Source organism: Hemiscyllium ocellatum, chromosome 6 (assembly GCF_020745735.1).
Source record: "Hemiscyllium ocellatum isolate sHemOce1 chromosome 6, sHemOce1.pat.X.cur, whole genome shotgun sequence".
Classification (NCBI taxonomy): Eukaryota; Metazoa; Chordata; class Chondrichthyes; order Orectolobiformes; family Hemiscylliidae; genus Hemiscyllium; species Hemiscyllium ocellatum.
Genome location: NC_083406.1, coordinates 13065750 through 13093621, shown reverse-complemented (window position 1 = coordinate 13093621; position 27872 = coordinate 13065750).

The window sequence follows — 27872 nt, the reverse complement described above, 5'->3', positions numbered from 1 at the left end:
GTACTGCTGCAGCTTACAAAACTTCCTGAAACTACTGCTCCAATCCTGCAATTTCTATGCAAATAATAAATCAGAAGTATGGAACAGTTCCAGCAGAAGGTGGCCATTCAGCCTATCGTGTCTCAACCAGTTCTGCAAATGAGCAATTTACCTTAGTGCCATCCTCCCGCCTTCTTCACTTAATTCTGCATATCCTTCCTTTTCAGATAACGGACTAATTCCCTTATTGAATGACTCAATTGAAGCTAAAAATCACACAACACCAGGTTATAGTCCAACAGGTTTATTTGGAAGCACTAACGTTTGAAGCGATGCTCCTTCATCAGGCGATTGGCCTGATTGGCCTGATACTATAACCTGGTGTTGTGTGATTTTTAACTTTGCACACCCCAGTCCAACACCGGCATCTTGAAATCAATTGAAGCTGTGTTTTACCATGCTCCCTGGCAATGCACTCAGAGCCTAAATACTCGTTGGTAAAGGTCCTTCTTCATTTTTGCTTCTTTCACCAATTATCCTTTCAAAAGTTTCTTCCCGTCTGTTCTATCCAGACCTCTTGTGGATTTGAATGAGCCGATCATATCTCTCCTTCTGCAAGGAGAACAGTCATAACCTCTCCAGCCTATCTTCATAACTGAGGGTCCTCAGCAAAGGAACCACTCTGGTGAGATTTTTTTCTGCACACTTTCTAATGTCTTCATATCCTTCCCAAATTACATGGGATCAAATTCCCCTCCAAGTTACACACCTGAACTGGAACTGGAATTATATCACCAAAACTGGAATTATATCACCATTCCCTTTACCTAGTCTGGAATAAAATCCTGGTTTGCCAAGCCAGTAGTGGGTGGATCTGCTGCAGGTATACAGCATCAGTTCAAGAAGCGATCGCACCAGCAGCTTTACTGTGGGCAGTTAAGGATGGGCAACAAATTCTGAACTTGCCAACCCTGCCCACATTTCACTAAAGAGAACAGGCAAATACTGTCAGCAAATGTAGGTTTTACTGTAAGTCAAACTCCCTGCTCACCAATAAGAACTGATCTTTGGCTTTAATCAATATTTGGCTTGAGCTACCAAATCAGATCACCTTGCCTCACTGACAGTAGCCTTCGGGTCCAAGCCAGAAATATGCTTGATGCATTAAATATAATTTAATCCCTACATTTGAATGTGTAGCGTATGCAGTAATTTTTGGCAAAATACAATCCACGCACCAGAAAATTGTGCAAAAGAAAAAAATTCACACCTTGTTTAATTTGTGACTGATTTGCACCACAGTTGAGATTTTAGGAAACATGAATACCCATTGTTCACAGCAGTGCTGGTGCAAAGAAAATTCTGTTTACAGCTCAATGGAAAGGAGTCGTGGCCAATGAGATTCCTGGAGCTATGCAACGATATCCTTACTTTCGATAGTGACGGGACATGAAATTTTACATCCTCACCAGACAGTAAACAAAATCTGCAAAAACTACGCAGGAGACAGTGGCAGAAAAATTACTCTTCCAAATGCAATTAAATTGTTACAAGTCTTTTTTTAAAATTGGATCCTTTATTTCGAGCGAAGGAAGAAGAGCATATACAATAAAACTAAAGAAGCTTATTTTTTAATCAACTCATTATTAAACTCTAATACTAACAGTAGGACAGTTCTTCACGGTGTACAAATTGTACTGGAATGGTTGTAATTTGCAAATTTGGAAAATAATTTCACTGTATCCTCTCAAAATGAATAAGGCACAGTATTCCAGGAGCCTAATACTGCAGTTAACAAGATTATTCATAATGAGTTTACAGACTGTTTTATTTTAGCTTGCCCTTATTAAATTTGTAGTTTATACATGATCTCTGTCATGTAATTTTGGCAGTTGAATTATATTTTAGTGAATAACTGTATGATCACTGTGGATGAATAGCATTAGTTTAGACGAGAGCGTAGAAATATTTTTTAATTCACATTTTTAAAAATCTGTCACGTGTCTTGGAAAGTAAAACCCAAACGGTTAGTCTGTCTTTCTCTTCCACATGTGGATCAATGTGCTATGAATTTTCTGTTTTGATTTATTTGCCTTCTCTTCAGAACAAGATTAAAACCTGTTGCTAAATGTGCAGGCAATCATAGTGTCGGATGTCATTCAGCACCCTCCCAGAGTCTCCACAGGCAAGATAAAGCTCCCTTAATTTGTACAAGCTGCTAGATGCTGCACAGTGTCTTCAAATCAGAGTGCTGACATTTCAGTAATAGTATAGTATAATATTAAAATTCATTAAAAGTAAAAAGATGAAGACTGTTAAATTACGATGGCTTGAAATTGAGTATTCAGTAAAGGCAAGTGATGGTCAAAATTGAAATAATTCCACAGAGGATGGTAGCTCATCACCAAGTGCCCCTGAAGAGTCCTTGACCCAGCTCTCAGAGTGAACAGAACCTCTGAAACACTTGTTCTTATCTGTCAGCCAGGGCTCCCTGATTGGACCAGATTAACAGCCCCAATCAGGGAACACATATTCAATGTGTTCCACCTGGCTGACTCATTACAATCACTGCAAAAATAATAGTTTTGGTGAGGAATATGTTTGAGTGTCATTGATATCAGGCAGAAACATAAATCTTAATTATTGAATGGTTTCTTCAGTATAGCTTTGATCTATAAATACTGCGGAAAGGTAGCTCAGTTCTGCTCAGTTGTTTTGCTCCACTTGTTGTTAAGTGAAAACGCTGAGAAAATACAGATAACATCTTGACAAATTAGGTCAGTGTTTGCTGAGGGGCATAATATTTACAAAAGCTGCCACTAAACTATAGCATTATACAGGGGAGGATGCTTAAACCTCTAAGACCCATTTTTCCTTATGTTGTTAGATGGGCCAGGGTTTGTGAGACCCGAAGTCTGTCAGAGGAAAGCATAGCCCCTTTAATTTGGTGAAAGCTCCGCTGTGGACATTCTGACTTGCTGCTCATGACCTTAAGGTTTTACCTCGTGAACCCATTTGAAGTCTTGATTTTCACTTTGGGAATCCCTACCGGAGATAAGTTTATAAATATTACAAATTTTCCCCTCAAAACCATATGTGTGGTGGGATTTCATGAAAGCTGCAGAGAGTAGTGAATCCAAAACTGAACGAGGTAGGTCCTTGTCATGGATTAAGCAATAAAAATCTAATGTTACTGCTCTCCTCCTTCCTCACCATCATATATATCTCCTTCACCTTCAAAGATTTACTCGGTAAGGATCCACACTGTTCAGTTCAAAACTCAGATTCTAGGATCATTGCCAAAATGCCACAGTAATCTATTAATCCTATTTGATTTAGCTGGAGCCTAATAACGATCCTGGTGATAAAACAATAGTGTACCAACAAACCCTACTGGCCAATCCTCACCACTGACCTAATCTTACCGATTCCAGTCATACCTTGAGACAGACTAGTCCCTTCAGAACTTTGGTGTTAGTTTGCCGAAATATCAGAGAATGACTGATGTTTTTAACCAAACTTGGTTTAGCTGCTGCAAATAATTTTATATTTTTCTATATTCACAGAAATATTCTTCTTAATCTAATAGAAATTGAGACATTAAATTGCAATTAAAACTCAGAGTCATGTACACAGACTAAATCATATCAAACAGATAAAAACGTCCTAATGAACAGCTACCAATATTTCTCGACATTTTGTTACATTGCAGTAGTCCCTAAGAATTATCTGGTAAAGCATTTTGGGTGGCTTGAGACTGAGAGAGAAAATAAACAAATTCAACTTACTGCTTTATTTCTGCTTACAAAAGGCAATTTCATGACTTCACGCTGTACCATAATTTCACAATTCACATATCTCTGTGGGGTTCCATCCTTGTTTCCTTTCAGCACTTATGGCATCTCAAAATTCCTTAGTTTCTGAATAAGCTTAGAAGCATGGGCAGGGAAAATATTCTCCCTGACTCTGCTATTCCAACACAAATACAGAAGATTGAGCTGAGGCAGGGACCTTGGGATTAATTCCATCACACCTGCCAACAAAATAAAACGGGTTAATCCCTTATAAGAATGAGATGAGTTTAGTATTAAAAGTACATACATTAGGTAGCTGACAGATGCCTTGTCAAAAAATGCCCTGTAAATGCTAATATGTTCATGAAGATGGGTTTTACATTCGTTGCACATTTTCAGGAAGGCAGCAATCTCCTGAACCTTTGGTTTTGTGCTGAGGGTTATTGCTATGTGGCAGACTGAATGAGCTACAGAGCTGTTGTTGATAAGGAGTCAAAAGCATTCTAGAGAACAGCACAAAGTGAAATGTCTCTTTCAATTTTGCAATGATATATTTTCACTTTACCATTCAGTTAAATTATTAACCAGACAGAATCTATTGGATTAAAAAGACGAGTGTCTGAGCATAGTTTTCTTCCTCAAGTGTGAAGATCAGAAGTAAATGGACTGATGTAATGAGACCTAATTTGATGCATAATAGAATCACTGGTATCCATCACTATGAAGAGCAGGATAGTGCACACCCAGGGACTTGACATTGGGCACCTCTGAAAATGTATTCAGCAGCAGCCTTTAGCATCTTGTTAGTTTTCAGAGAACGCGAGTTAAAAAGAAAGCTGTGATCTTTTAATATTTAGCAACAAAAAGTAAATAACACAAGGGCCACATATAGAGAATGCTAAAGTTTGAGAGTTGACTGGAATCGTGACAAGGAATTAAAGGCCAAGAGAATACTGAGGATTCTGCACTTCAATAAGATGCTGCTTTTCCCTTTGATTCCCCTCCGTCTGTTTCATATCTTAGATCTTAAGTCCAACTGTCCCAGCACAGAGCTTTGAACATTGTGAATAGCTCTTGGAAATTTGGACAGACAAATGCTTGATAGGTGGTCCCACCAGGCATTGCTCAACAGAAGGACACTGAAGATGAAAATTTATGCTAACTGTTCTTTCTGCTGCTGCTCTCTGTCTTTTTTATCTTCTCATTTTCTTCTCTGTTGCTAATTCCACTTTCTGAGTGATGATTAGCAAGTGTGTTACATCTTTTCCTTTAGGCAGATTCTTCCTGGGCACCAACCAATGAGGACATTGATGAGAAAGTTGGGAAAATGTTGTGAAACATTGGAAAGATGTTGTGAAACTTGAAAGGGTTCAGAAAAGATTTACGAGGATGTTGCCAGGGTTGGAGGATTTGAGCTCTAGTGAGAGGCTGAACAGGCTGGAGCTGTTTTCCCTGGAGCATCGGAGGCTGAGGGGTGACCTTTTAGAAGTTTACAAAATTATGAGGGGCATGGATAGGATAAATAGACAAAGTCTTTTCCCTGGGGTTGGGGAGTCCAGAACGAGAGGGCATAGGTTTAGGATGAGAGGGGAAAGATATAAAAGAGACCTAAGGGGCAACATTTTCATGCAGAGGGTGGGTACGTATATGGAATGAGCTGCCAGAGGAAGTGATGGAGGCTGGTACAATTGCAACATTTAAGAGGCATTTGGATGGGTATATGAATAGGACGGGTTTGGAGGGATATGGGCCAGTGCTGACTGATGGGACTACATTGGGTTGGGATATCTGGTTGGCATGGACAGGTTGGACCAAAGGGTCTGTTTCCATGCTGTACATCTCTATGACTCTATGACTCTAAATCATATGAGATCAGCAATGAGGAAATTCTCAAAATTAAGAACAAAAAGTCCCATTTTTTCAATCGATTGTGGAACAGTGAGTCAAGATTGTCACTTTTGAAGGAAAGGGGTCTACTTACATGCGTTGGCATGAACTGACAAATCATTATTAGTTAAGTTCACCTCACTTATATGAAGTTTCCCATTCTCCCACCTGGCAGGTAGGATTTTGCCTTCAAAAGTTTTCAAATGAAAGTCAGAGCCCATTACCTGGTGCCTGCAGCTTGTTACTCCACTTCCATAGCTCCATCGTGTACACCAGTCACCAATGTCTTTGCATTGTTCATCTATGGACGTTGGCATCTGACATATACCAACTTCACTGTAGATGCATGACACATCTCCGCTCCACTTGCAATACAGAACATTGTGCAGCACCTTGGTGTACACCAGCGTCTTTGGAATAATGCTGCAAGGACACTTCACACTCATGGGCAGGCACTCACTTCTTGAATTGGATCAGACCAGACTTCAAAGATCCTTGTTTGCTCTCTTAGCATTCAGTCAAGGTGTGCCCCCACTTGGATGCTCCTTGCCTTGCCTCACCTTTTTTACACTTTGTCTTTTCAGCCAGATATGACAGGCTCATAGGCTTCTCTCCTGACTTGCTCTTTAACATAGACACAGAGCCAGGAAACTTGTCATGATTGTCAAAGTTCAAAATCACACGACACTGGGTTATAGTCCAACAGGTTTATTTGTAAGTACAAGCTTTTGGAGCCGTGTTCCTTTGTCAGATAGCTAGTGGGGCAGGATACATAGGACACAGAATTTATATGTAAAAGATCAAAGTGTTATTCAACTGATGCAATGTATTAGACCAACCTAGGTTGCTGTTAAATCTTTAATCAGTTAGAATGGGGATGCATTTCATTCTAACTTATTGATCGATATGTAAATCCCTGCCTTGAGTTAACTTAAGGTTTTATCAGTATATAAAAAACAGTAACAGCTTAGCTCAACAATGCATAAAAGGTGTGAGGTTAGAAACTATCTGTGTCTCAACCTGGGATCAGACTGGTTGTCAGTAGACATCAGTCTGGGGATAGACATGCTGTTTTAAGGCACTATATTGCATCAATCTCACACCATCACCATGTGCCAGCGACGTATATGTAGCAAAACCACTTTGTGTCCTTCACGCAAATGGCTATGCCTCACAGTCAAAGGAAGGCACCCTTCAGACAGGTGGCCAGGCACAAGATCTCAAAAGCAGCCTCTGATATCACTTCAGGGATGTGTGTGCGGTCAGTCATCTGCTGGGAGCATTTGATGTCTGGAACTCTGTCCTCTATAATACTGGCAGAGGGCCATGGTCAGTTCTCTGGGTCCAGTAAGTCACAGGAAGTCAGTTGGGGAATGGCTCACTGATCAGTCAGGGGTCTGATCTGGACAACACATTCCACCCTGACCTTGAATTTACCTGGACCATCTCTGACACCTCCCTCCCCTTCGTGGACCTCTCCATCTCCATTAATGACGACCGACTTGACACTGACATTTTTAACAAACCCACAGCTACCTGGATTACACCTCTTCCCACCCTACCTCTTGCAAAAATGCCATCCGTATTTCCAATACCTCCGCCTCCGCTGTATCTGCTCCCAGGAGGACCAGTTCCACCACAAAACACACCAGATGGCCTCCTTCTTTAGAGACCGCAATTTCCCTTCCCACGTGGTTAAAGATGCCCTCCAACGCATCTCGTCCACATCCCGCACCTCTGCCCTCAGACCCCACCCCTCCAACCGTAACAAGGACAGAACGCCCCGGTGCTCACCTTCCACCCTACCAACCTTGTAATAAACCAAATCATCCGCCGACATTTCCGCCACCTCCAAAAAGACCCCACCACCGGGGATATATTTCCCTCCCCACCCTTTTCCTCCTTCCGCAAAGACTGTTCCCTCCATGACTACCTGGTCAGGTCCACGCCCCCCTACAACCCACCCTCCCATCCTGGCACTTTCCCCTGCCACCGCAGGAACTGCAAAACCTGAACCATCACCTCCTCCCTCACGTTCATCCAAGGCCTTAAAGGAGCCTTCCACATCCATCAAAGTTTTACCTGCACATCCACTAATATCATTTATTGTATCTGTTGCTCCCGATGCGGTCTCCTCTACATTGGCGAGACTGGGCGCCTCCTAGCAGAGTGCTTTAGGGAACACCTCCGGGACACCTGCACCAATCAACCACACCGCCCCGTGGCCCAATATTTCAACTCCCCCTCCCACTCTACTGAGGACATGGAGGTCCTGGGCCTCCTTCACCGCCGCTCCCTCACCACCAGATGCTTGGAGGAAGAACGCCTCATCTTCCACCTCGGAACACTTCAACCCCAGAGCATCAATGTGGACTTCAACAGTTTCCTCATTTCCCCTTCCCCCACCTCACCCTAGTTCCAAACTTCCAGCTCAGCACTGTCCCCATGACTTGTCCTACCTGCCTATCTTCTCTTCCACCTAACCACTCCCCCCTCCCCCCGCCCCAACCTATCACCTTCATCCCTTCCCCCACTCACCTATTGTATTCTATGCTACTTTCTCCCCACCCCCACCCTCCTCTAGCTTATCTCTCCACACTTCAGGCTCTTTGCCTTTATAAAGGGCTTTTGCCCAAAACGTTGATGTTACTGCTCCTCGGATGCTGCCTGAACTGCTGTGCTCTTCCAGCACCACTAATCCAGAATCAGTCACGGCTGTCCATCCAAGTCGGCCAATGAGTGGGCATGGTCAGTCCTGAGGTGTGGGGGTGGAGGTCCATCCTCCAAAATTCAATGGGATGTTATCAGAGACCACAGGTATGGGAGTGAAACTGGGGAACTGAATTGTGGGGAATTGGAGGCAGGATGGCGAATGCAGAGCGAATGTGAAGTGAGCAACTCAGTGTATAATGGAAGGGGCGATAGTGTGTAGGAGGAAAAGGCATGGTGCAGAAGGTGGATAATCCAGAGTCAGCAGTACCCTGACTATGTCTGGCATGATAACTCAACATGCCTGGGGTTGAGGAGGGAAAGCAAAGAGATGACCAGTGAAATGACCAAGTTGGATGTGAACATGGAGAAAATCATAGTCAATGGGATTAATGGGGCAGGAATGACCAAGAAGAAAATGTTTGCTTGTGGATCAAGAGACTGAGGCTGTGATATCATTGTGTAAAGAATAACTGCTGTTTCCACTTATCACAATGCAGATAGCAAGTGGGCAATGGAGGTGAAAATGGCTGCATGGAGTACTTTTTTCATTCTGTGAGAGAGTCAGGATGTGAGGACCTTCAGCTGGCAATAGCATTAATCAGACAGCTGGACAGTAAAGGCTCCTGACAGCACTGAACGCTATGTGTGAACCTTAGGCATTAGGCTCCTGTATGCAGCCTGGATCCTGGTCCCAAGGTACTCTAATCACATCACACAACTTCACTAATCATTCCCACTAATGGCTCCGATGCTCTCGTGCATTGCAGCCTGAAAAGATTCGCCTTCGTTGCCAAAGTAGCAATCACCATCCAAAGTCGCAAACCTTGCACAAAGTGTGGGAGCTGCTCCCTTCACACCTTGAATTATAAAATCGCATCTAGTGTCTCTTCAATATTGTACTTGTAACCTGACAGACACAGAGTCAATGAAAGTCAACATTTACAGTGACTGTGTGGAGTTTGCACGTTCTCCCCGTGTCTGCGTGGGTTTCCTCCGGGTGCTCCGGTTTCCTCCCACAGTCCAAAAATGTGTGGGTCAGGTGAATTGGCCATGCTAAATTGCCCATAGTGTTAGGTAGGGGGTAAATGTAGGGGTATGGGTGGGTTGCGTTTCGGCGGGTCGGTGTGGACTTGTTGGGCCGAAGGGCCTGTTTCCACACTGTAAGTAATCTAATCTAATCTGATATCTGACCATGTTATCTGAATGCCCTCAGGTGTTTTTCTGCCTTTCCCTCCCAATCTATCTCGGTGCAGTCCCCTGACTCTATAGCATTTAAGGCGGTGGCCTACCTCACAGTGGAACCTGTTGGCCAGTGAACTGCTGTTCACCATAATCTACACAGGGACTACAGTTCTCTATAATATACACAGGTACTGCTGTTTTCTTCAAAGATTTGATTGGGCAACTCTGGGGTCACTTGAGTGTATCCTGCCCAGAAGCAGGCTCATCCTCCTCAGCTCACATTCCCATAGGGCTGGGGTCACTGCAGGGTGGAGTGGCCTGAGAGGAGATGTGTGGACGGCCTGTATGGAGCTCCTCCTCCAGTTGGTTGCCTTTTGGACTAGCCTGCTGAGAATCAATGGCCAGAGCAATAGAGGTCTGTGTATATATCCAATAGGTGCCAACAACCTGCCCCGAGAGGCAGCAGACACTGGTATATCAAGGTAACATGGTGCAAACAGTGTTGATGGAACTCCTGCAACCCTTTGAGTCAGATTGCCTATTGTCTCCATTCGCCTCCTTTCCCATTTGAATGGGGTTGACATGCTGGGGCCCTCTCCTCCCTTGGGCTGAACAAATATCTGGTATCTGAGTCTCTGAACCTGGGGCGTTCCTTCTGAGAACTGCTGGAGATGTGCCAATGAGTACCCAATTGTAATACAGCAAAAACTATCTACTGAGGTGTCAGGAGCTGAGCTGGTGGAGGGTGTAGCAGACAGCCCAACCAGTCTTGTGGTACAGTAGTAGTGCCCTGCCTCTGGTCCAGAAGGTCTGGGTTCATGTTCTACTAATGTCATAGGTGTGTTATAACGTCTCTGAGCAGGTTAGTTAGAAGATATCTGGACAATGAGCAAGCTGTTGGTTCTTCTTCAGAGGCAATGCAGGAGACGTCTTCTGGGGCTGCTGTCTGACTCTGTAACCCTGCAAATTACCTTCAGGAGGCAAAAGACAGAAATCCTTATGAAGAGGAGGTAGAAGATTATGTGTGTGTAGAGTACATTCATATTTGTAGCAATGGGACAGTGCCACACCAATGCATCTTATTTGGTTGCCAGGATATGGAGGTTTCAGCATCACCATAGCAACTGGTGAGGTCCTCTTTTGGCAGGGTCAAACTCTACTCCTTGTAGAACCCCACCAGCCATACTGACACCTGAAATTCTGAAGAAGAGTCATCATGAACTTGAAATCTTAACTCAGTTTCTCCACAAATGCTGCTAGACTTACTGCGATTCTCCAGCATCTTCTGTCATTCTCTCAGATTTCCAACATCCACAGTATATTACCACATATTAGTATACAGTTCCATGGTTGTCCTCAGGTAACTCAGTTAGATGATATGCTGTGAAATGATTATGATTAAGGTATGAAAACATGTGTTTATGATTTTGCCTCAAATAAATTTGTTTCACATTATTTGCATTTTTATGAGGTTTAAGAGGTTCAATCACCTACCAATGTTCATACTGTTCAAACCCTCACTGATTTTTCAGGACTTTATTTTTGCTCTTTCATCAATTTTGCATTAGGACCTGAAAATGATTGATGGACCTTGGGACAGCTCATATTAAAAGTAATGGAACATAGAAAATAAGCTTTGTTGTTTGTGTGGTGAGGCCTGGAGGCTAATTACAGGTTAAACCTTGATTGAGGAGAGTCTAACAGACACAGTAACTCCCAAGGAGAGCAGTCATGGCTATTAACAAGGTCAGTATCTTGGAATTGGTTCCAGCAAGTCTGGAAGATACCCTATATCAAGCAGATGTCACCTATTGAATGGTAATTGCAGCCTCAGATGGAGTTGGTCAGTCTATCAGAACAGAAACAGTTAAAGTTGTTTGAGTAATCTGTTCAGATTTTTTTTTATTAATTGCTTAACTGTGTTTGTTTGTCTGTCTGTCTTTTGTGTGAATGCGGCTGAACACAAATGTTTTAGGTTTAAACCATAGATGTTAATCAGGTAACTGTGCTGTTTAATTTTCTCTCTGTGTAATTAGTAAATTGTTAAGTCTTTTGTTTAAGATATTAAAGCTGTGACTGGAAATTAATTATTCTAGACAAAATCTGGGATTGGTTATTCAAAGATCTGGCTAGGAACCATTGAAGTGACTATTTTGGGATCTTTGATGGTTTAGTTTTACTGTGCTTCGAACATAGTGGTAGAAAGGCTGCTTCAGTTCAGCTGTCCAAATTAGACCTGATGTAATATACAGCATCAGCATCTGAAGCAACATAACACCAGTATACTGAAAGAGAAACAGAAATTGCTAGAGAAACTCAGCAAGACTGACAGAATTTGTAAAGAGAAAACAGAGTTAGCATTTCAAATTCCATGACCCATCTTTTGAACTCAGTATCCTGAGAGTCCTGGGTGACTTTGCCAATGGGTTTTTGAAGGATGATAGCTGACAAATTGTTATAGCTCCCATGAAATGTTCAGTGTCTCTTAGATACTATTACATTGGAATGCTGTAGCCTGCAGCACAGTAGTTAATTAATACTTTAATTACTTTGCGTAAATCATCAAAGTTACAAAAAGAAATCTGCATTGTACACAGATCTTCTTAACACAAGGGCGAGAATTTCCTTGGGATTTCTCTTACTCCATCACCATAAATTTGGTGGGTACTTTACAGAAATCTTGTTAACATCTATAAGCAGAGTTTCAGCTGATGTTATAGTGACAGAGAGGATGCAGCCCCAAGACCTCTTGTTTTGCTTTAGCTTTAATCAACTAAGCAGAGGTACTGCTATTGACCCAGTGGCTGTGAATAGCAAAGACGAGAACATGGAACATGCAATACCTCCTGAGACTAAATAGTTCACTTTGTAGTCAATTTCATTTGAGATTGTCATAATTGTGTTTGACTGAGACAAGGTAATGAGGTCAGTACTTGTGTGCAATGAAATCAGACAGGTGTTGGTTAAGCTACCAGCACTGAAGGCAGCCCCTTGGAAAAGCTCACTGAAGGAAAGGGGGAAGAATCCATTATTTAAAAGCAGTCTGTGCACTGTTTGACAATTTTCCAGACGTGACTGTGAATTCAACAGCAGCTTCCCTCACATTCTCTGAGAGGGCGAGGTAGAGGTGACATTAGTGCAAGTAAACAGAAGGAAATATGTATTCTTTACGCCGACAGAGTCATAAAGTCATACAGCACCGAAACAGAATCTTTAGGTTTCCTAATCTAGTCCCATTTGTCTCTGTTTTGCCCATATCCCTCTAAACCTTTCCAATTCCTGTACCTGTCCAAATATCTTTTAAATGTTATAATTGTACCTGTTTCTACCACTTCTTCTGGTAGTCCATACATATATCATCTTCTGTGAAAAAGTTGCCCCTCAGGTCCCTTTGAAATCTTTCCTCTCTCACCTTAAACCTATGCCCTCTAGTTTTAGACTTTGCTAACCTGGGGAAAAAAAACCTTTGTTATTTACTTTATCTATGCCACTCATGAGTTTATAAACCTCTACAAGGTCACTCCTATGTTACAGAGGAAAAAAAACCCAGCCTATCTGGCCTCTCTTCGTAACTCAAACCCTCTCATCCCAGTAACATCCTTATAAACTTTCTCTGCACCCTTTCTAGTTTAATAACATCCTTCCTATCACAGGGTGACCAGAATTGTACACAATATTCTAAAAGTGGCCTCATCAATGTCCTCTACAGCTGCAACATGTCATTCCAACTCTTATACTCAATACTCTGACCAATGAAGGCAAGTGTGTCAAACATGTTCTTCAGCACAGTCTCCCTATGACGCCACTTTAAAGGAACTGAGAACATGCACTGTTAGGTCCTTCTGTTCAAAAACATTTCCAAAGCCATACCATTAACTGTGTAAGTCCTTTCCTGGTTTATCTTACCAAAATGCAACACCTAGCATTTGTATCAATTAAATTTCATCTGTCACTTCTCACAGCATTGGCCCATCTGATCAAAATCTCATACTTCTCTTGGATAACCTTCCTCACGGTCCACTACACCAACAACTCTGGTGTCATCCACAGACGTACTAACCATATCGCCTAAATTCTCATCCAATGACACAACGGTGGACCCAGCACCGATCCTTGTGACAGTCTGAAGAACAACCCTGTACTGCCACCCTCTGTCTTCTACCACCCAGCCAATTTTGTATCCAATTGGCTTTCTCTCCCTGGATCCTATGTGATCTAACTTTGATGAATAACAGATGTCCAGGTCAGTTTGGCAGCAATGCTGGATCAAGATGGCAGAGCAAGCAAACGCCATTATCACTGATTCTAAAGAGCAAGCTGTTGTAAAAGAAAATATTAATGGCCCACTGGGGTGATTAAGGTAAACCTCACCTTCACCGCTTTCTTAATTTCTCAAAAATACTGCCTCATCCTTATTTAACCCAGGTATTCCAACAGAAAAACTCCCTGACATTTATAGTCTATTTCAAGGCGATGGCAATGATAGTTTAACGGTAATATTGTTGGTCTAATAAAACAGAGGCTTGACATAATTCTTTGTAAATCATGCAATCAAATCACAACAAGGCAATTAATTAGTAACATCTGGAATAAAAGATAAATGATAATTATGGTGATTACAAAGCCATTGAAATGTTAGGAAAAGCTGTCTGGTTCAAAAAGGTTTTTCTGAAAAGGAAGTTTGCTCTCTGCATTCTGATAGCCTTCATGAGACTCCCAGACCCACAGCATTGTGGGTGACTTAACTGACCAGTGGACTGCTCAAGCAATTGTATCAAATCGCTTCAGAAAGTTGAATAGAAATGAAACTGACGGGCCAGCTGGTCTCAGACAAGGGAAAATGCCTAAGGCACTCCTTGTCCGGGCAACTATGTTAAATCATCTTTATGAACTGATGTTTTGTCCCTAAACTGGGAAAGCTGTCCCACACAGGCAAGAAAATGTTGGTCATAGTCAGGGTCACAGATTCATAGCTTTTTAATTCGTTCATAGCTTGAGGGTCTCACTGGCTAGACCAGCATTTACTGTTCATCCTAGTTTAGAGTCGACCACGTTGCTGTGGTCCTAGTCACATGTAAGCAAGAGCAGGTTTATTTGCAGATTCCTTCCTTAAAGGACACTAATGAACCAGGTGTATTTTCCCTGACAATTCACAGTGGATTGCTGGGGTGGGATTTGACCCAGATCCCCAGAAAATTAATCCAATGAAAAAAACCACTAGGTCATTGCCTCTCCTAACTTGCAGTCAGCATTTGAGACACCACCATCACTATCCAGGAGTATGTCCAAGTGTGACGGATGCACTAGAGGTACAGGGTCACCTGGCAGTCCTCAACATTGACCCTGGACCACATGTGGTTTCATGGCCATCAGGTCGAACTGCTGATCACCACTTACACTCTCCTCTAGCTGAGTTATCACTACAGAGACATTATAAAGACAAAGTCAAACCTGGGAAAGAGCCTGGTCCATGCTACATGAGGAATATCCATACTGGACCAGACAACTTGAAACAGGTCCTTCATGAGGCCCATCAACAGCAGAAGAACTGACTCGTAATTGGTAGCCTCATGGCCCAGCATAGCCCCTAGTTAATCATTATCATCAACCAAGCGATTACACTGGGGTCGTGAAGAGGAGAGGACAGCATCCCAGGAGCAGCAACAGGCACCAAAACAATGAGCTCCAGCATAGTGACCACTTGCACAATAAACAACACACTTTGGACAGTGTTAACTGCCACAGATAACAGAACACATCAAAGCTCTGGGGTCCTAACACAACCAATCATGAATGGTAGTGAACAGTTAAAGAAAAAATTGAAGGAAGGGGTTCCAAAAACATTCTGGTTCTCTGGAAAGTCAATGTTGAGATGTTTAGAACCATCTTCAGTCAGATGTAGGAGGTAAACTATAGATTTCGGTTTCCTCTTCATGTCCCCAGTATCACAAATGCAATCTTGTAGGATTACGGTGGCACAGTAGTTAGGACTGCTGCCTTACCAAGTTCGATTCCAGCCTTGGGCGACTCTCTGTGTGGAGTTTGCACACTCTTCCCTTGTCTGTGTGGATTTCCTCTGGGTGCTCCAAATTCCTTTCACAGTCCAATAAATATATGAAGGGGAGATGGATTGGCCATTCTAGATCGGCCAAAAGTGCAGCAATTAGCCATTGTAAATGTGGAGATTCGGAATGCCCCTCTTCAGAGGGATGGTGCGGACTTGATGGGCTGAATGGCTTCTTTTCGCACTTTAGGGATTCTAAGTTCCCAGACAATTTAATTCAATCCAAATAGTATTAAGAAACAGCTGAAGACAACAACAGCTTTGGACTCTGCAAACATCCTGACAATAGATCCTTAGGCTTCTATTCCAGAACTGACCATTTGCCTTGACAAACATTTCCAGTACTTGAAAATTTGGAAAACTGCCCAGGTATGACCCAGCTGAAGAAAGCAAGACTAATCATATCCCATCGCCTACTATCAATTGCCAGAAACTGATAGAGTCCACCATCACCAGTGGATAGCAATAACCTGTTCAGCTCCAGTCAGTTTGGGTTATAGCTGGGTCACTCAGTTGAGACTTTATGACAACTTTGGAGCAGACATGGGCAATGGGGCTGAACTCAAAAGGTGAGGTGAGAGTGACTGCATTTGACATCATGGCTGAATTTGACTGAGTATAGTGTAATGGAGGTCAGCATGACTGGGGTCAAAGCAATCCATGGAAAAGTCTCCACTGGTTGGACTCAACAAAGGACAGAGTTTGTTGTGGCTGAAAGTCGACGATCTCAGTCCTAGGACAACACTGCAGTGTTCTTCAGGGTCTTTTCCTAGTCCCCAACCATCATCAGCTGCTTCATCAATGACCTTCCCTCCATCAAAAGGTCAGAACTGGGTATAGGCACTGAAGTCTGTAGCACTTATCATTTCTCAGATATTGAAGTAATTCATTCCTGCTTAGAGACCCAGAAAACATTCAGGATTCAGGTAATAAGAGACAATTGGGATTCACTCCACACCATGAGAAGACCTTTTGCAACAAGAAGCAATCTAACCATTTCTCCATGACTTCCAAAATCATTATTATATTTTAATCCCCAATTATCAATATTCCGGGGTTACCATTAACCAGAAACTAAACTGAACAAGCCAAATAAATTTTGTGACAGTAAAAACAGGTCAGAAATGTGAAATGCTGTGGTGAATAACTCATCATCTGACTCCAAATAGACTGTCCCTATGTACCAGGAACAAGCCTGGATTGTGGTGGAATATTCTCCATTTACTGAAAAACCCCCATAACCAATTAAACCCAACCCATCGATTGCCAACTAGATTCAGGAATGACACTAATAACATGGGCAGAAGTTAAAAAGGTGTACAGGACCTACTTTTAAGGGTGGTAAAGGCAGAAACCTGACAACATTTTAGAAGGTCTTTCTGTTATAGAATGGTATTATTAAGCTGGAGAGGGTTCCGAAAAGATCTACCAGGATGTTGCCAGGAACAGAGGCTGGATAGGCTGGGACCATTTTCACTGGAGCATAAGACGTTGAGAGGCGACCTTATGGAAACTTATAAAACAATGAGGGGTATAGGTAGAATTAATGCTAGTTGCCTTTTCCCTAGGATGGGGAGTTTCAAAATGAGGGGGCATACTTTTAAGGTGAGAGGAATTTTAAAAAAACATGAGAGGACGAATATTTTATACAGAGGGTTGTTTGTGTGTGGAATGAACTTCCTCAGGAAGCAACTATGTGGGGACAATTACAATATTTAAAAGACTGTTGGATAAGTACACAAATAGGAAAGATTTGGAAGGATATGAGACAGGAGCAGGCAGATGGGACTAGTTTAGTTTGGGATTATATTCCGCATGGATTGTTTAGACCGAAGGGTCTGTTTCTGTGTTGTCTGACTCTACAACTCTGTCTGCACTTTCAATGCCACAGAATCCAAGGTTATGGGCCAAGAACTGGAAATTGGGATTAGATTGGTTAGATGCTGGTTTTTGACTTGATGGACCAAAGGGCCTTTTTTTTTCAGTGCTATAGACCTCTATGACTCTATGACAGGTGCACTAAGCCTTCACTTGTTTCTCTTTCAAGCAGATGTTATCTATACTTAAATTCCCAAATTTATGTTCCATGCAATTTAATATCATTAATCCTCAAAATGTGTATGCATAGTAATAGCATGATAAAACAAAACCTTCTTTATGTTTATAAGCACAAAACTGAGATACAGATTTCAAAACATTTTTCATATCAGCAGAAATATCTCATTTTGATGTGATGTAGGCTAATTTAAACATGACAGTATAATAACATCTGCAGAGCTTTCAGAATAAACTAACACTACCTAATATCAAATTATATTTGATAATTTTCCAGTGAAGCATCTTAGGGCATTTTATTACGTTGAAGACTCTATACGCTACTGCCATTCAAAGAGAGACTTCAATTTCTCTCGTGTCTTTTCATTGTTTTGGATTTTCCCAAAGCGCTTGAAATGTATTTGAAGTGTAGTCATTGTAAGACAAAAGAAGAATGCAGTAACAAGGTCCGAGAAATTGTAAAACAAATAAAAGACAGAATCTTGTGCTGCTCACAAGAGGGGGAGCTTAATTGTATTGGAGGCCAAAAAGTAGCTTCCCATGATTACACAAATGACAACCAGCTCTTGCAGCAGATTGTAAATGATTGTTTCTGCTGGAACCAAGTGGAATACCTTTTATGGATTCTCTGCAACCAAGTCTTCCTGCTGATATTAATCAAACCACTGATATCAAGTACAGCAGGCTACTCAGACAATACTTAAAGTGGAAGGTAAGCTCTGTTACAGTTAACCAATAAAGGTTTATTAGATGGAGAGAAATCAGAGTTCATGTTTTGGTTTGAGTGATCCTCAACATGTTATGAGGAAGGGTCACTCAACTTAAAACATTAACTCCGGTTTTCTCTTCACTAGATGCTGCTAGATCTGCTGAGCATTCCCTGCGCTTTCTGTTTTTGTTACTGATTTACAGCATCTGCAGTTCTTTCATTTTTTTTATTAAGATATAATGGATGTTGTCGTAGCTTATTACATATGTATGTCTAAAGATTCATGACTGCCTCCTGTGCAACAATAAAATAATTGACACCCCAATAAACAAAAACGTAAATAGGTTAATGATAAGAAAAATGTAGATATTTGAGGGGACATGTTCAGGGGCAGGTTAAGCATGAAGTGGAATATAAGGCAGCAAGTACCAATAGGTTAGTTGGTGATGGTCAGGTCACCATGTGACATTCAGTATGTGGAAGGACTTGCTCCAACACAGTCATGGAGGGATCTCCTTGTACTCTCTATGTACTGAATATCATTTAATAAATATTTCCAGTTCCCAACACCAGCTCCAGGCCCACTTGTAAGCACACTTACAAACAACTGCTAAAGATAAGGTTCTGGTACTTAGTCAAGGCAGAGAGCTGCAGCACTCAACAAGAAGAGTATGCAGGATTATTGTGCTGTAGCAATGTTTTGATGCCACTCTCGTCCTGGAATCTGGTAGAGATAAAATTGTCTTGTGCCATGTCATCACTCTGACATCTGCTGTTGCATTTAGTGTGGCGCCATGGCTAAGTGGTCAGTGCTGCGGTGTCACAGCACTAGGGACAACCTTGCTGAGCAAACAGGGGAGAAATACATGGAGATGGAGTTGGGGGAAGCAGGTGTCTTCCATGATGATGAGAGGGAGGACGATGCTATTCTTTAGGAGGTGGTGCAAACCATCAATGAATCCTACAGTGTAGAAGCAGGCCATTCGGCCTATCAGGTCCACACTGACCCTTCAAAGGACACGTAGACCCAGTACCCTACCCTATCCCTGTAATCCTGCATTTCCCATGGCTAGTCCACATAACCTGCATGTCCCTGGACACAACGGGGCAATTTAGCACAGCCAATTCACCTAACCTGCATATCTTTGGACTGTGGGAGGAAACCAGAGCACGCGGAGGAAACCCACGCAGGCACAGGGAGAATGTGCAAACTCCACACAGACAGTCACCTGGGTCCCTGGTGCTGTGAGGCAGTGGGCTAACCACTGAGCCACCTTACCACCTTAAATGTGATAGCAGATATCAGAATGATGTAGTGACATGGCAGACAGGCCAAGACATCTTTTACCTCCAGCCGATTCCAGGATAAGGATGGCATCAAAACATCTCCTCACCACTACAGGTTATCAGCCTCTGTGACTGTGACCCAGAGGTTCTCTCATGGATGCAGACATCATTATTTTATTGCATTATACTTGTAGCAGCATTCCAGTTAAAATTTCACGGTAATCCTATACATTTACCAATCTGAAAGTAAACGCATCCTTCAGAGTTAAATCTGCTGCTCAGAAAAAATAGGGCATCAGTCTCAATAGGACCAGGACACCAGCTGTGTAAAACAGTACATTCCTGGCAAGGCCAGGGAATGAATCATTGGCCCTGATACTTCTCCTCTTTCCAAGTCCCTCATCCATCCCTGAGCCCCTTTAACGTTCACTCTCAATCAAGCATTTGTTGTTTCCTTTCAAAGATTCACCAACTAATTCACCAAACAATCACAGAAATGTAGACACTCATTGTTGGAATCTAGTTACAAATATCACTGGATAAATATGTAATAGTGGTCATTGAGACTGCCAAGGATAGAATGCAACCCAAGTTTGTGCGCACCGTATAAATGATCCCATTTTAATTTTTACACAAAGAGTACATATTCAACTTCAACAGCATAATGCAATGTTTCTAATTTGACAGGATAACAACCCATTAGTTATTTACAATATTGTGCAGACAATAACACTGAAATATTCTGCCCCTGCACTAAATGTACACATTGACACATTTGGGAGAAAGATTCAATTATTTCAACCAGATAAACTACAGAAGATTTTTCTCATTCTGTAGATAGAAGAAGTAGAGAATATTCTCCAACCTGAGTGCATGATACTATTCAATATGGATTACTTCATATAAGGAGCACTATTGGATTCTGTTTTGTCGGTAATCTCACAAGGTGGAAAGATTCAATGAGTCCTGAACAACAAAGTGAAGAGATTGAGCCACATAAGCCTTCAGTGTTACTGAGAAATATTGATACCCCTGAGTTTCTCTAGACAATGCAAGAGGTCAGAGGGCAAAGGCAGAATAGTCCATAATTATATCTATGTTTGCTTGATCTGAACATCTGAACACTCTGTAGATTGCTCCTTCTCACCAGACATGTTTAATATCTACTGCACCACACAATGTTTCAATACCTCAAAAACCTCACAAACATCAAGGTAGAATGGGATAACACGTGGGTGGACAAAATGATAAAATTGAAGTTAATAGAAAGACAATTGAGAATGAAGTGAACTGTAAAACAGATTATGGATTCATTCCCAGTCCATTACTCATTCGTGCCCTGACAATTTCACTCCACAGAGCCTGATCACAGCAAATGTCCATTAGCAATAAAATACATAGAGCTCCAGCCTGACTCTGATCCTCTGTATACAAGTGTCTTAAGGACGTCAAAAGTCATGCAGCCCATCTTATTTCATTCATCCAGATCAAACTACAAACATATAGACAAATATTAAGAGAAGGAGTAGACCCTTCAGCCCCTCAAGCCTGTTCTGCATTTGGTATATTTACCTATATTATACCAGTGCCTTCAACTCAAATATATTTAAATGGCTGTAAAGCAATTTGGGACATCATGAAAGGCGCTGTGTAAATGTAGGTTTTGTCTTGCTTTCATTAAACCTTCAGACAATATGCCATGTGTTTGGAACAGTGGTGTAATTGGAAGCTTAATATTGATTCTCTCAGGATAATTATTCACAGAACAATCAACTACAGTTAAGAAAGTGACCCCAAGCAACTCACTATGTTTTAAAAAACAATTCAACTCTGTAGCGAATGCAGCTCCACCAGTCTGACTTCTCTGGTATCAACACACATTGTATTAGAAGCAGCATCAAGCCCTTTTCACCTTACTGACACTGTACGCAGATTTGTCATTAGAGCAGTTCAGGAAAATGCAGTTTGAAGTGGTTTTTTTTAAGTGAAGAATGATACCTGGGGCAAATATCAGTGCAGCCTTAACTCGAGAACTGGATTATTTCGGTTTTCACCAGAAGCTATCAATGTACTGTACACTGTGAATTTACACCCTATCCCTGTTCAGCAATCCAGGTTTGCTCAAAACATAATTTTAATTACATGACACTATGATCATTTGCTATGAATTCTGTATGTTATATCTTGCGCCACTAGGTACCTGATGAAGGAGCAGCGCTCTGAAAGCTAGTGCTTCCAAATAAACCTGTTGGACTATAACGTGGTATTGTGTGGTTTTTAACTTTGTCCACCATAGTCCAACACTGTCATCTCCACATCACTCTAATTGTTATTCGAGGTATGAAAGAAACAAACAAATTAAATGGAAAAATGCAATTAATACAAAAAACTTCAACGGGAATAAAATGAGCATGTCAGCAATATCCTAAGAGAAAACATTTCTAGAAGCTCCCTGATTGGGTTTGTAGTCAAATGTTCAAATCCTAGAGCCATTACATCAGAACTTGGGCAAAGACATCATCTTTTCTACCTGTCTCCTCTACATCTCCAGCAGGTCTCTCATAACTGAACCCAGAGGCTCAAAATCTGCATGGGACAGAGTAAGTTTCTGGTCTCATGGAACTCCTACAATGCAGACAGAAGCCATTCAGCCCACTGAGTCTACACCAACCCTCCAAAGAACATCCCACCAAGACCAAACCCCTCACCCTATTCCTATAACCTTGCATTTACCATGGCTATCTACCTAGCTTGCACATCCTTGGACTGTGGGAGAAAATTGTAGCAGCCAGCAGAAACCCACGCAGACATGGGGAGAACGTGCAAGTTCCACACAGACAGTCACCCATGCCTGGAATCAAACCTGGGTCCCTAGCACTATGAGACAGCAGCGCTGACCACTGAGCCACCGTGCCATCCAACCAACAATCCTCTGAATGCTTAGGACCTTGCCTGTCAAATGCTCCATCAGGTGTAGGCTCATTGTCAGTGATGTGCTTATCGGACTGTGACCCCTGATCCTAATGTAGAATGCATATCCTCAAGGTGACTAGCTCAGCCCTAGTGGAGAGTGCTGGGGAATGCTGGGACAGTATCTCACCTGAGGAGACTGAGTCACCATTCTTAGATGGTGGTGTCTGAAGTGGAGCTGGTGGAAGGCTGCCTCTTCCACATGGTCTTGTTGCCAGAACGTGGACTGAGAAACAACGAGAATGAGCTGATGGTTACGCATAGTCCCTCTCCTCAACAATATTGCAGGGTTCACTCCGGTATATCCATTTGTCATCATCAAACAGGAGGCGTCCTCACTGAACTGCTGAGAACTCTCTTTCTCCAGCCATACTCTCTCATTCCTGTCATGTTCAACAGCTTCCTCTTCAAAAGAACAGAACACTGCATGTTTTCGAGAAAGAGTGAGAGCTATTTCCGAGGGATAAAGGGATTAAAGGGGAAGCAAATGGGAAGGGTGTTCTGAGTTGGATGATTAGCCATGATCATACTGAATGGCAGAACAAGGTCAACATGCTGAATAGCCTAATCTGGCTTATGGGCAGCACAGTGCCTCAGTGAATAACGCTGCTGCCTCACATCACCAAGGTGCTGGGTTTGATTCCACCCTCGGTCTTTGTGTGGAGTTTGCACATTTTCCCCGTGTCTGCGTGGGTTTCCTCTGAGTGCTCTGCTTTCCTTCCACAGTCCAAAGCTGCGTGGTTTAGGTGGGTTGGCCACGCTAAATTGCCCATCGTATCCAGGGATGGCAGGCTAGGAATGTGGGGTTATTGAGGAGGGAGGTGGGTCTGTGTGAAAAGCTTTTTGGAGGGTTGCTGTGGACTTGATTTGCCTCCTTCTTCACTGTAGATGTTCATTCGCCTCAGGTTCTTCCAACAGTTTTAGCTCCTGACAATTCTGCTGTCCAATCAACAATGTGTTTACTGCTGGCTGTGCATTGCAATAAGTGAAATTAGAGGAGGGCATGAATTGTTTGTGCTATCTGCATTCAGTAGGCATCATGCTCTGGGTCATGTCCATCTTGTGGTCCCTATGCCTTTTTTTCAGTTTCCATAAAATTTTGTGGCCCGCAGTTTCTATAAAAGAGGAACAACAGGCTTTTAATTGAGTAGCAGCCGAGTGTGTGATTATAACATTATCTAAAAACAGTGTATGCATGTGGATGAGCTTACACCCACTGATTTTCTAGCTCTTTCTTTAATGCCTATGCATCTCATGAAATCCAATAAAGCTCTAACATATCCTCTGTACTTCAGTGTTACAACAACTCTGTTTATGCCTGTCACACATTTAATGCTCAATTTAAATAGATTTCATTCGCAATTAGACTTTCGCCCATGGAAGATTAACTGTGCAATTCAGAGATTGTACTTAATTCAGCTGTAAAATGCCAAAATACCGCATTTAATAACAGCATAAATCCACTATACACATAGAAAATTGTTCTCAGTGTGTCATATTGAAGAAAATCTTAAATTTCGTACGAAAATTGTCAGGACAAGAGAGATAATGTAATACTTTGCCCACAGGAGATGGGAAACAAACTTAGATTTGACTCAGGAAAGGGGAAACCAGCTTTGGATGAATAAGTGAGTGAAGCAGAAGCAACTGTTTCCATTTTAAAGTTTTCATTAAACAACCAACTCTGACAATTGCTGCCAAATGTGCTGAAGAGCAATTAAACCCAATAATCATGGGGTAAGGCACTTTGAAATCAAAAATTTGCTATTTTCTGTCACTCGGTCTAACATTAGGCATTGGACTTATAAAGGCATTTTCACCGCATACATCTCTGATGACAGCACTGTTTGTTGAGCAGCTGTGTGCTGGGGACAGCACTTGGCACATTCGCTTACAGAGCAACAGCAGCAGCTGCAACTGGTGTTTGGCCAGAGTCTGAACAGAGATGGTGAAGGAATCACCCCTCAAACACAATACGCAGGCTGCAAGCTAATTATTTACCTTGTTCTGAAAGCCTGAGTTAGTGTAGAGTGGTTATCAGATGTCACATGGAATCATGACAGGGATTTTAGACGGGAATTTACAAACCACGGTGCACATGCCATGGCCTGCAGCGTAACAATCCTTCTTCATTGAAAAATAATTTGTGTGACTATTTTTGGCAGAAAAATGGTACAAGAGCTTCTCACAAAAATTTTAACAAACAGAATGCACAACGACAGAACAACACTTCCGTCACAACGCACAAAGCAAAGCTGCAACACCAGCTGGAAGCAGGCCACTTGTCCCATTAGGTCCACACCAACCCTCTGAACAGCATCCCACCCAACCCACTCACCTACCCCTGTATTTCCCCACGGCTAATTCACCCAGACTACACATCCCTAGACACTATGATCAATTTAGAACATAGAACAGAGAACATTACAGCCCTCAATGTTGCACTGACCTGGGAAATTAATCTGATGCCCATCTAACCTACACCGGTCCATTATTATCCATATATATGTCAATGCCCGTTTAAATGCCCTTAACGTCTACTCCTGTTACAGGCAGGCCATTCAACACCCATACTATTCTCTGAGTGAAGAAACTACCCCTAATATTTGTCCTAAATCTATCACCCCTCAACTTAAAGCTATATCGCCTCAAGTTAGCCTTCACCATCCAATGAAAGACGCTCTCACTGTCCACCCTATCTATCTGATTATTTGACACGTCTGGATTAAGTCACCTTTCAACCTTCTACTCTCCAACAAAAACAGCCTCAGTTCCCTCAGCCTTTCCTTGTAAGATCTTCCTTCCATACCAGGCAACATCCTAGTAAATCTCCACGGAACCCTTTCCGAACCTTCCACATCCTTCCTTTAATGCAGTGACCAGATCTGCACTCAATGCTCCAGGTACGGCTTACCAGAGTCTTGTACATCTGAAGCATGACCTCGTGGCTCTGAAACTCAATCCCCCTACCAATAAACACCAATTAATTCTTAACAAGGCATTTAGCATGGCTAATCCACCTGACCTGCACATCTTTGAACTGTGGGAGAAACCGGGGCACTTGGAGGAAACCCATGCAGACACTGGGAGAGTGTGCAAACTCCACACAGTCACCTGAGGTTGAAATCAACGGGTAAAAAATGAGGTCTGCAGATGCTGGAGATCACAGCTGAAAATGTGTTGCTGGTTAAAGCACAGCAGGTTAGGCAGCATCCAAGGAATAGGAAATTCCACATTCCTTGGATGCTGCCTAACCTGCTGTGCTTTAACCAGCAACACATTTTCAGCTGAGGTTGAAATCAAACCTGGGTCCCTAGCGTAGTGAGGCAGCAGTGCTAACCACTGAGCCACCATGTCACCCCATGCAATAAGCATGTATAACTCCAGTATCCCTGTATGTATGAGGTAATTTTATATTTAACAGCATCAGTGACTGCTAATATATTCTATTTTGTTGTCACACATCATCAAGCACTTTGCCTTCCATAAAAGCTAAATTTCACAAAATTTCCACCAACATTAAGTAAGACTCAGAAGCGAAAACAGAAAATTGACACAAACAAATCCTTTGAACAATATACTCATGTCAGTTTGCGCATCTGAAATTGCTTCACCTTTCTGGTTTGTGTTCAGAATGTACTCTATAATGCAGTGAGCAACACACTTAGAGGCTGGCAGCAGTTAGCAGGCTTTCAATGCCCCCTCCCACTCCATCAAGGACATGCAGGTCCTGGGCCTCCTCCATCACCAAACCCTCACTTCCCAACACCTGGAAGAAGAACACCTCATATTCCGCCTTGGGACCCTCCAACCAGATGGGATCAATGTGGATTTCACCAGTATCCTCATTTCCCCTCCCCCCAAGCCTCCAACTCAACAATGCCCTCCTGACTTGTGCATCACCTTTCCTATCCATCCGCTCCACCCTCTTCTCTGACTTATCATCTTCTCCCCCACTCTCATGTACCTATCGCATTCCCAGCTATCTTCCCTCCAACCCTCACCCCCTCCCATTTATCTTTCAACACCTCCCCCCACCCCCCCCACGGTCTCCCTCCACCAGCCCACAAGCCTCACTCCTGATGATGGGCTTAAGCCCGAAACATCGATTCCCTTGCTTCTCGGATGCTGTGCTTTTCCAGCACCACATTCTCGACTTTGCCCGAAATAAGTAAGGCAATATGAATAGGATGCAAGAACTGAAAGGCCAGTTGAGAATAGTGCAAAGAGCTGAATTATACTAGGTGCCATGTGATCACCTCCACTCCAGCCAAACAGTTGGAGGAACCCAATCACAATGTCTTCTCTCATTTCTTGGATAGGCAGTACTGCACTGTGGGTGCAGTAGCACCAACCAGGAGCTGTGGTCTCAGCTGGAACTGCAGGCTGTATTATCAGGGTGAGGAGCTCAGGTTAGTCTGCAGTCAGGGATCATGGCAATGGAGGTAAAGAAGGGAGACATTGGGGAATGTGTTCACAAGGCTTTGGGAAGGATTTAAAGAGAGTATGGGTTTGGATAGCATTAGGAAAGTGCCTTCAATGGACTAGGGGACCCACAAAAGATGTTCTCCCCTCTCCCCATGTTTGCCTTGACACAGTGACTTAATCAGTGGTCCCTTGCAGATGAAGGTGACTCTCTTTCACTCTGAGGTTGAGTCCGTAGGTGGCTGTACACATCAATGTGGCTACATAGACTCTGTTACACTTGGAGCAAAAAGTGGTTGTAGGACAGGTTGGGTGAGGCATTGGTTTGGCAGCACGCTCTTTCGATAAAGCAACCAGATCTCTCGCTGCCATGGGCGAAATACCAGCAGTGGCAACATGGTGTCCATTAATTGACCACTTCAAAGCCTCAATAGACAAAACGGTGGATTCGCTGGCACTTCCACTGCCCTCTGTAACATTGCACACAAGTCAGGGTCAAGGGAACAGGCAGTGGGTACTCAAACCCAGCAGTAGGCCAGGCTGGAATCCAACCCAAAGGTTACATCGCAGAAATGTGCCAAACTAATTCATTTGCAGCATTGACCCACCAACTTAGCAAATATTTATGACCATCCTTCCCTACCCTATTCCTACATTCTTACGACTCCTCTTAGAGTCACAAAGTCCTACAACACCGAGGGAGGCCCTTTGGCCCAAACTGGTCCATGCCAACCAAAATGTCCACCTACATACTTGGCCCATATCCTTTTAAACCTTTCTCATCCATGTGTGTGTCCAAAAGCCTATT